Raw genomic sequence first — 9,339 nt, 5'->3', positions numbered from 1 at the left:
AAAAAGGTCAAGGTCATGGGTCCACTTTAGAATGAAGATAATGACTACTTAAAAACAAGTGTGTGTTTCCCCTTCTCCCAGAAATGGAAGCAGGTGTGCAGGCCATAGGTCGGAGGACCTACTTATCCCCACCTGACAGCACTTCTCTGCTCTGGATCTAGGAGACCCAAGGTTTGGAACATCAGCCTGTGGGTCAGTGATGTAGCATTTCACAGGATGTCAGTGTTCTGAGAAATCAGCAGGTCCATTTGGCACAGTGTCATCTTCCTGTCAGGACGGGCGGTCAAATGTCTCATGAACCCCACACTTCCGGGGATTTCCTCTTTCCTCCCGTTGACCGAGGGTTAGGGTTAGAGTTAGGGTACTGGTTAGGGCATGGGTTAGGGTACGGGTTAGGGTACGGGTTAGAGATAGGGTAGGGGTTAGGGCACGGTTTACCGTACAGGGTAGGGTTTAGGGTTCGGCTACCATTTAGGGTACGGGTTAGGGTTAGTGTACGCTTTAGGGTTTGGGTTCGGTTCAGGGGTAGGGTTAGGCGTTAGTGTTCTGGTAGGTGTTGGGGTTAGGGTACGGGGTAGGTTTAGGGTACAGTTTAAGGTTAGTGTTAGGGACCTCTACAAATGTTCCGTGCCTGCTATCACAGGAGGCTGGTGCCAAGCTGACAATGCAAGGATGAGCCAGGGGCTGCGCTTGTCATGGAACACAGCTCAGAGGGGCTTGAATCTGCTCTCGGGCCCTGGCAAAGCCACCCCACACCTGCCTGTGTCCCAGCCCCTGTGGGAAGGTAGTAATGAACTGATTCTGACCTTGACCTCTCCCAACACAGAATTCCAGGGGCTCCCATTACTGTTAGGCTCAGGTCCACGGGCCTCGTCTGTGCCCATGTGCTGGGCCGTCCCCACAGTGGCTCCTGGCACACCTGAGTCCTGGTCACACATCTCTGTGGAAACCCCTGCCCTCCAGGGTGGATGGCCAATGTGACGGCCCTGTCAGGAACAGAATGGCACAAAATGCCGGGATGTGATTTCTAAGCTGATGGAGTCTGTGGCTTCTCCTGGTTCCCTCTGTCCTGGGTTCATTCTCTGTCCCCTTCTCTGTCTCTGTGTCTGTGTCTCTCACAGGAGCAGACCCGTGGGATCCATGGGCGATGTGAGAAACCGCAGAAGCCTCCCTTGTCTCCGTTTCCATCTCCGGTCCTGGTGCCCCATTCCTTCCTAAGGCCTCCTCAACCTGACCGGAGCAGTGATTCTGGATTCTCTTCCACATGGGGACCCTGAGGCTGAAACAAGTAGGGCCCTGACCTTGGTCTTCAGACTGGTGGCCCTGTGCTCTTCCACCTTCTGCGTAGCCAGGTCCTAAGGCCCCCAAGCCCCGAGTCTGTCCTCTGCTGAGAAGGACCTCGAGGGGTTAGAAAACATTTTCCCAAGACTGGGATCACAGGGGGTCGGGGATGGATATCCAAGGCCGAGAGGCACTTCTATAAGAATGTGGCACCCTTGGGACACTACATCTCTGCCGCCCAAGTGACATCAGAATAAGCTGAGGCCTTTTGTGCTATAGCCCTCCGGACTTGGGGGAGGGTATCTCTTACTACTCCCAAGTTCGCAGGGTGGTGTTGGACACCGGAACCCAGACCTTGTCTTTTCCCAGTGCCCTGGCAACACCCTGGGTCCCTTGAGGAACCCTGACCATCGGCCCGGACTGTCCCCCCGTCCCTATGGGGCCTGGTTCCGGGTCCTGCAGCGACACAGTGAGGAGAGGTGAGGCCAGGCAGGAGCGGGGAGAGGGCAGAGTGGACTCTCCCTGGGGGCCATGGATCCCTGGTCAGTGCAGACCCTGTTGTGTGCCGGGCCCCCGGGCACCGAGATTCCAGCTCCTGGTCTGGCTCCGGGAGGGAGACCAGAGTGTGGCCCCTGCGAGCTCAGATGTGTCACTCTGTCCTGTAGCTACAGCCTGTCCCACCAGCTGAACTCCACCTCCTAGTCGGCCAGCTCATCTTCACGTTCAAGAACAGGCCATCATGAAGGTCAGGGGCCATTGCGTGCCTGGTCAGGCAGGGGACGGCTCACTTTCACCTCAGGGAGTCTCTGGCTGGTCTAGCAGGGGCTCTGGAGGCCTGGCTTTCCAGGTTCTCTGCTGAACAGCTCTGGGACTGGAGCCATTTAACCTCTCCTCGCTGGGCCTCGCTTTCCTCTTCTGTGCAATGGGGTGAGGCTGAATGATCCCTCCCTTGGCGGAAACATGTGGAGTGCTGGTGATGGACGTAAGCCGGGCACCGAGCCTGGATTGCAGAGTGCAGAGGGGGATGGTGAGCGGTGTGGGCAGTGAGCACTCCTTCCCCCAAAATCAATATAGCTCTTCCATGTAGCCGCCAGACCACTGGCTGGTAGCCCAGGAGCAGTGGCCGACCACACTCCTGACACCAGGCCCCTGCGTGTGGCTCTTCCTCAGCACTGGGACACGTTGGGGACCGCGGGACTTGGGGTCAGCTCCTCTCTCTGAGGGAAGGAGACGAAAGAAGGCTTTCCTTGGGGACCCCCAATGCCACATAAGAGGGGAGGAGGCTTCTCCCAAACAGTACTTTGAAATTCTGCTTCTGTTAGAACCTGAGCCTTGGGCTTTGGTTATTTCACTTGCTGGGCTGACGAGATACACTTGTTCTCCAAGACTCCTCCTCAGATGAAGAGCTCTGCAGGTCCCGGGCATCCTGGAGCCCGGGGTGGGAGAGGGGCCAGTCCCCTCCCAGGCTCCTGCAGGAGACCTGTCCTCCCAAAGGCAGGATGGTTTCGGGTCGTGGTCCTGGGCTAGGGTTGGAGACAGCCTGTCACTGCTCCTGACTCTGGGGTGAGTGGGCCTTTTTTAGGCAAAGCAACACCCACCGAAGGCAGTGGCTTCAGAAAGAACACACTCCTGGGCCCGGTCCCGCCCCAGGTCGGTGGCTGACTTCCCCAGCCCCAGAGGAAGAAGGATAGCCTCTGCTTCCTGGGGCTTTGGTCCTCTGACCCACGAGCAAGCACTGAAAAGTTTCTAGCCCTCCTCTGGAAGCGCACCATCCCTGAGCGGGCCAGTCACGGTCCACACACGAAGACGGACAACGTGCTAAGTAAGTGCAGGAGGTGATCCTGTTCAAATGGCCTGCGGGTCGGTGGGGTTGCTGCTTCTGTGCCCTCCAGTGGGCCGCTTTTCCCTGGATGGAAATTCTCCTGGAGGCGCCTCTCTGTCCTTTGAGCTCCGTTCCTGCTGGTTTCAGGACCAAGGGACTCCAACTGAGCATTGTGCCCCATGTCCTCAGGGCGATGGTGGTCATGGTCTGTTATGATGATCTGGGAGGTTCCTTCAGGTTCCTGCTCCCCTAGGCACAGGTGCGGTAGCGACAAGCCCCAGGGCCATCCCCCAATTTCAGCATTGTGCCCCATGTTCCCCAGGGATGGTGCTAATAGTCCGTTGGGATTGTCTGCGAGGGCCCTCCAGGTTCCCGCTGCCCCCCCAGGCACAGGTGTGGGTGGCAAGAAACCCCAGAGCCGTCCTCAAGCTTCAGCATTGTGCCCCATGCTCTCAGGGATGTTGCTAAGGTTCCATGAGGATCATCTGGGAGGATCCTCCCGGTTCCCGCTTCCCCAGGCACAGGTGTGGTGGCAAAAAGGCCCAGAGCCCTCCCCCATATTCAGCGTTGTGCCCCCGTGGGTGCTGGTGCCGGTCATGGGCTGTCAAGATGGTACAGGAGGATCCTCCAGGTGGGGCTTGGAGCCTGGGTAAACCTGGTCGCACTCAGGTTGCATGAGGAACAGATGAGTTGAGGTCTTCATTTGGAAGAGTCATTTCGCTTTTCCAAAAAGGTCAAGGTCATGGGTCCACTTTAGAATGAAGATAATGACTACTTAAAAACAAGTGTGTGTTTCCCCTTCTCCCAGAAATGGAAGCAGGTGTGCAGGCCATAGGTCGGAGGACCTACTTAGCCCCACCTGACAGCACTTCTCTGCTCTGGATCTAGGAGACCCAAGGTTTGGAACATCAGCCTGTGGGTCAGTGATGTAGCATTTCACAGGATGTCAGTGTTCTGAGAAATCAGCAGGTCCATTTGGCACAGTGTCATCTTCCTGTCAGGACGGGCGGTCAAATGTCTCATGAACCCCACACTTCCGGGGATTTCCTCTTTCCTCCCGTTGACCGAGGGTTAGGGTTAGAGTTAGGGTACTGGTTAGGGCATGGGTTAGGGTACGGGTTAGGGTACGGGTTAGAGATAGGGTAGGGGTTAGGGCACGGTTTACCGTACAGGGTAGGGTTTAGGGTTAGGCTACCATTTAGGGTACGGGTTAGGGTTAGGGTACGCTTTAGGGTTTGGGTTCGGTTCAGGGGTAGGGTTAGGCGTTAGTGTTCTGGTAGGTGTTGGGGTTAGGGTACGGGGTAGGTTTAGGGTACAGTTTAAGGTTAGTGTTAGGGACCTCTACAAATGTTCCGTGCCTGCTATCACAGGAGGCTGGTGCCAAGCTGACAATGCAAGGATGAGCCAGGGGCTGCGCTTGTCATGGAACACAGCTCAGAGGGGCTTGAATCTGCTCTGGGGTCCTGGCAAAGCCACCCCACACCTGCCTGTGTCCCAGCCCCTGTGGGAAGGTAGTAATGAACTGATTCTGACCTTGACCTCTCCCAACACAGAATTCCAGGGGCTCCCATTACTGTTAGGCTCAGGTCCACGGGCCTCGTCTGTGCCCATGTGCTGGGCCGTCCCCACAGTGGCTCCTGGCACACCTGAGTCCTGGTCACACATCTCTGTGGAAACCCCTGCCCTCCAGGGTGGATGGCCAATGTGACGGCCCTGTCAGGAACAGAATGGCACAAAATGCCGGGATGTCATTTCTAAGCTGATGGAGTCTGTGGCTTCTCCTGGTTCCCTCTGTCCTGGGTTCATTCTCTGTCCCCTTCTCTGTCTCTGTGTCTGTGTCTCTCACAGGAGCAGACCCGTGGGTTCCATGGGCGATGTGAGAAACCGCAGAAGCCTCCCTTGTCCCCGTTTCCCTCTCCGGTCCTGGTGCCCCATTCCTTCCTAAGGCCTCCTCAAACTGACCGGAGCAGTGATTCTGGATTCTCTTCCACATGGCGACCCTGAGGCTGAAACAAGTAGGGCCCTGACCTTGGTCTTCAGACTGGTGGCCCTGTGCTCTTCCACCTTCTGCGTAGCCAGGTCCTAAGGCCCCCAAGCCCCGAGTCTGTCCTCTGCTGAGAAGGACCTCGAGGGGTTAGAAAACATTTTCCCAAGACTGGGATCACAGGGGGTCGGGGATGGATATCCAAGGCCGAGAGGCACTTCTATAAGACTGTGGCACCCTTGGGACACTACATCTCTGCAGCCCAAGTGACATCAGAGTAAGCTGAGGCCTTTTGTGCTATAGCCCTCCGGACTTGGGGGAGGGTATCTCTTACTACTCCCAAGTTTGCAGGGTGGTGTTGGACACCGGAACCCAGACCTTGTCTTTTCCCATTGCCCTGGCAACACCCTGGGTCCCTTGGGGAACCCTGACCATCAGCCCGGACTGTCCCCCCGTCCCTATGGGGCCTGGTTCCGGGTCCTGCAGCGACACAGTGAGGAGAGGTGAGGCCAGGCAGGAGCGGGGAGAGGGCAGAGTGGACTCTCCCTGGGGGCCATGGATCCCTGGTCAGTGCAGACCCTGTTGTGTGCCGGCCCCCCGGGCACCGAGATTCCAGCTCCTGGTCTGGCTCCGGGAGGGAGACCAGAGTGTGGCCCCTGCTAGCTCAGATGTGTGACTCTGTCCTGTAGCTACAGCCTGTCCCACCAGGTGAACTCCACCTCCTGGTCGGCCAGCTCATCTTCACGGTCAAGAACAGGCCATCATGAAGGTCAGGGGCCATTGCGTGCCTGGTCAGGCAGGGGACGGCTCACTTTCACCTCAGGGAGTCTCTGGCTGGTCTAGCAGGGGCTCTGGAGGTCTGGCTTTCCAGGTTCTCTGCTGAACAGCTCTGGGACTGGAGCCATTTAAGCTCTCCTCGCTGGGCCTCGCTTTCCTCTTCTGTGCAATGGGGTGAGGCTGAATGATCCCTCCCATGGCGGAAACATGTGGAGTGCTGGTGATGGACGTAAGCCGGGCACCGAGCCTGCATTGCAGAGTGCAGAGGGGGATGGTGAGCGGTGTGGGCAGTGAGCACTCCTTCCCCCAAAATCAATTTAGCTCTTCCATGTAGCCGCCAGACCACTGGCTGGGAGCCCAGGAGCAGTGGCCGACCACACTCCTGACACCAGGCCCCTGCGTGTGGCTCTTCCTCAGCACTGGGACACGGAGGGGACCGCGGGACTAGGGGTCAGCTCCTCTCTCTGAGGGAAGGAGACGAAAGAAGGCTTTCCTTGGGGACCCCCAATGCCACATAAGAGGGGAGGAGGCTTCCCCCAAACAGTACTTTGAAATTCTGCTTCTGTTAGAACCTGAGCCTTGGGCTTTGGTTATTTCACTTGCTGGGCTGACGAGATACACTTGTTCTCCAAGACTCCTCCTCAGATGAAGAGCTCTGCAGGTCCCGGGCATCCTGGAGCCCGGGGTGGGAGAGGGGCCAGTCCCCTCCCAGGCTCCTGCAGGAGACCTGTCCTCCCAAAGGCAGGATGGTTTCGGGTCGTGGTCCTGGGCTAGGGTTGGAGACAGCCTGTCACTGCTCCTGACTCTGGGGTGAGTGGGCCTTTTTTAGGCAAAGCAACACCCACCGAAGGCAGTGGCTTCAGAAAGAACACACTCCTGGGCCCGGTCCCGCCCCAGGTCGGTGGCTGACTTCCCCAGCCCCAGAGGAAGAAGGATAGCCTCTGCTTCCTGGGGCTTTGGTCCTCTGACCCACGAGCAAGCACTGAAAAGTTTCTAGCCCTCCTCTGGAAGCGCACCATCCCTGAGCGGGCCAGTCACGGTCCACACACGAAGACGGACAACGTGCTAAGTAAGTGCAGGAGGTGATCCTGTTCAAATGGCCTGCGGGTCGGTGGGGTTGCTGCTTCTGTGCCCTCCAGTGGGCCGCTTTTCCCTGGATGGAAATTCTCCTGGAGGCGCCTCTCTGTCCTTTGAGCTCCGTTCCTGCTGGTTTCAGGACCAAGGGACTCCAACTGAGCATTGTGCCCCATGTCCTCAGGGCGATGGTGGTCATGGTCTGTTATGATGATCTGGGAGGTTCCTTCAGGTTCCTGCTCCCCTAGGCACAGGTGCGGTAGCGACAAGCCCCAGGGCCATCCCCCAATTTCAGCATTGTGCCCCATGTTCCCCAGGGATGGTGCTAATAGTCCGTTGGGATTGTCTGCGAGGGCCCTCCAGGTTCCCGCTGCCCCCCCAGGCACAGGTGTGGGTGGCAAGAAACCCCAGAGCCGTCCTCAAGCTTCAGCATTGTGCCCCATGCCCTCAGGGATGTTGCTAAGGTTCCATGAGGATCATCTGGGAGGATCCTCCCGGTTCCCGCTTCCCCAGGCACAGGTGTGGTGGCAAAAAGGCCCAGAGCCCTCCCCCATATTCAGCGTTGTGCCCCCGTGGGTGCTGGTGCCGGTCATGGGCTGTCAAGATGGTACAAGAGGATCCTCCAGGTGGGGCTTGGAGCCTGGGTAAACCTGGTCGCACTCAGGTTGCATGAGGAACAGATGAGTTGAGGTCTTCATTTGGAAGAGTCTTTTCGCTTTTCCAAAAAGGTCAAGGTCATGGGTCCACTTTAGAATGAAGATAATGACTACTTAAAAACAAGTGTGTGTTTCCCCTTCTCCCAGAAATGGAAGCAGGTGTGCAGGCCATAGGTCGGAGGACCTACTTATCCCCACCTGACAGCACTTCTCTGCTCTGGATCTAGGAGACCCAAGGTTTGGAACATCAGCCTGTGGGTCAGTGATGTAGCATTTCACAGGATGTCAGTGTTCTGAGAAATCAGCAGGTCCATTTGGCACAGTGTCATCTTCCTGTCAGGACGGGCGGTCAAATGTCTCATGAACCCCACACTTCCCGGGATTTCCTCTTTCCTCCCGTTGACCGAGGGTTAGGGTTAGAGTTAGGGTACTGGTTAGGGCATGGGTTAGGGTACGGGTTAGGGTACGGGTTAGAGATAGGGTAGGGGTTAGGGCACGGTTTACCGTACAGGGTAGGGTTTAGGGTTCGGCTACCATTTAGGGTACGGGTTAGGGTTAGGGTACGCTTTAGGGTTTGGGTTCGGTTCAGGGGTAGGGTTAGGCGTTAGTGTTTTGGTAGGTGTTGGGGTTAGGGTACGGGGTAGGTTTAGGGTACAGTTTAAGGTTAGTGTTAGGGACCTCTACAAATGTTCCGTGCCTGCTATCACAGGAGGCTGGTGCCAAGCTGACAATGCAAGGATGAGCCAGGGGCTGCGCTTGTCATGGAACACAGCTCAGAGGGGCTTGAATCTGCTCTGGGGCCCTGGCAAAGCCACCCCACACCTGCCTGTGTCCCAGCCCCTGTGGGAAGGTAGTAATGAACTGATTCTGACCTTGACCTCTCCCAACACAGAATTCCAGGGGCTCCCATTACTGTTAGGCTCAGGTCCACGGGCCTCGTCTGTGCCCATGTGCTGGGCCGTCCCCACAGTGGCTCCTGGCACACCTGAGTCCTGGTCACACATCTCTTTGGAAACCCCTGCCCTCCAGGGTGGATGGCCAATGTGACGGCCCTGTCAGGAACAGAATGGCACAAAATGCCGGGATGTCATTTCTAAGCTGATGGAGTCTGTGGCTTCTCCTGGTTCCCTCTGTCCTGGGTTCATTCTCTGTCCCCTTCTCTGTCTCTGTGTCTGTGTCTCTCACAGGAGCAGACCCGTGGGTTCCATGGGCGATGTGAGAAACCGCAGAAGCCTCCCTTGTCTCCGTTTCCCTCTCCGGTCCTGGTGCCCCATTCCTTCCTAAGGCCTCCTCAACCTGACCGGAGCAGTGATTCTGGATTCTCTTCCACATGGGGACCCTGAGGCTGAAACAAGTAGGGCCCTGACCTTGGTCTTCAGACTGGTGGCCCTGTGCTCTTCCACCTTCTGCGTAGCCAGGTCCTAAGGCCCCCAAGCCCCGAGTCTGTCCTCTGCTGAGAAGGACCTCGAGGGGTTAGAAAACATTTTCCCAAGACTGGGATCACAGGGGGTCGGGGATGGATATCCAAGGCCGAGAGGCACTTCTATAAGACTGTGGCACCCTTGGGAAACTACATCTCTGCCGCCCAAGTGACATCAGAGTAAGCTGAGGCCTTTTGTGCTATAGCCCTCCGGACTTGGGGGAGGGTATCTCTTACTACTCCCAAGTTCGCAGGGTGGTGTTGGACACCGGAACCCAGACCTTGTCTTTTCCCAGTGCCCTGGCAACACCCTGGGTCCCTTGAG

The sequence above is a fragment of the Eumetopias jubatus genome, unplaced genomic scaffold (assembly GCF_037043125.1).
Source record: "Eumetopias jubatus isolate StellerSeaLion01/CBP00866 unplaced genomic scaffold, mEumJub1_p1.0 scaffold_50, whole genome shotgun sequence".
NCBI classification, from domain to species: domain Eukaryota; kingdom Metazoa; phylum Chordata; class Mammalia; order Carnivora; family Otariidae; genus Eumetopias; species Eumetopias jubatus.
This window is presented reverse-complemented; position numbering follows the sequence as displayed.